The following is a 1,523-nucleotide window of genomic DNA, read 5'->3' as shown; positions in this document are numbered from 1 at the left end:
CAGTAAGTGTCCCATGCTGTCACATTGTTCTGGTGTTTATCTGCAGTCATCCAACAGTAACATGTTTCTGCCCAGACTGATTCTGATTCAAGTACAAAAGTTATAAAAGTAATTTTTACTGTTCATCCTGTCTGCAGCTTCAATGAGCTCATTACTCCTGTGTGCTGTTACAGCGCCACCTATGGGCCTTCAGTGGTACTGCAGACAATGTCCAGACTGTCAGAACAACAACAACAACAACAACAACAACAACTACAACAACAACAACAACAACAACAACAACAACAACAACAACAACAATAATAATAATAATGTCTTTTATTTGTAAGGCACTGTATTTTTTACAGAAAATCTACATGTGCTACAGTGGAAAAAAGACAGGTTTTCAGGCCTAACAGGAGTTTGGGTTTGGTTCGTTGGGGTCCCCACAGATAACCAGATCCAAAATCCAGAGGTTAGGTCAGGCACGGGTCCAGAACCAGGAGTCAGAAATCCAAAACCTATCCAGGGATGAGCAAAGCTCAGAGTTTGGGGCACAGAAAACAGGTTCAGGAGGTGAAAGGCTTGGCAACAATCAGACAGAGAGCTCTGGCAGGGGCGTGTTTAAATATTTAGAATAGACCCCAATCCCTTATAAATATACCTATATGTACAAATAGAGTGTTAAACTAGATACCACATAGCAGTAACATAATGACCCCCACACACAAATGCACCAGAACTCAGAAGTCTTTATTCCTAATAAATGTCATGCTACTAGGTGCATTCCAAAATTGTAATGGTTTGGGTGGGTTTCTTTTTTTTTTTGTTGGGGGGGGATATTGGTTGACCTGATGGACAGCCCCTCATCTATAAATAACCAAAGAAAATCCGAAGCTCCTATGTTTAATAGTTTTTGAGCTATAACCATTTTTGTATGTCCAGATACCCCTTTTTCAGAAAAATTGGGGTCCGGTGGGGTGGGGGCACTGATTGGTGGGCCTGATGGATAGAGCTTCATCAGAGCTAAACAACAAAAGTAATCTGAAGCTTCTATGTTGAACAGTTTTTCAGCAAAAACCCTTTTTGTATGTCCAGATACCCATTTTTCAGAAAAATTGGGGGTCCGGGGGTGGGGGTCACTTATTGGTGGGCCTGATGGATAGAGATTCATCAGAGCTAAACAACAAAAGAAATCTGAAGCTTCTATGTTGAACAGTTTCTGAGTTATGAGCATTTTTGCATGTCCTGACACCCCCACTTTGAAAAGCGCCCCCTCCTCAAATATGGGGTCYATCATAAAAGCGTTGGCTGGTGCAGTGTAGGTCAGACTCATCTACAGTCCTGACAAATTTCACGTTGACAGGTGCAGCTGTTTTTGTGCTACAGTTGACCAAAAATCACTGAAAAAAAAACCTGGATATCACATAGCGGTAACATAACGACCCCCCCAAGCACAAATGCACCAGAACTCAGAAGTCTTAATTCCTAATAAATGTCATGCTACTAGGTGCATCCCAAAATTGTAGTGGTTTGGGTGGGGG

Source organism: Austrofundulus limnaeus, unplaced genomic scaffold (assembly GCF_001266775.1).
Source record: "Austrofundulus limnaeus strain Quisiro unplaced genomic scaffold, Austrofundulus_limnaeus-1.0 Scaffold1246, whole genome shotgun sequence".
Classification (NCBI taxonomy): Eukaryota; Metazoa; Chordata; class Actinopteri; order Cyprinodontiformes; family Rivulidae; genus Austrofundulus; species Austrofundulus limnaeus.
This window is presented reverse-complemented; position numbering follows the sequence as displayed.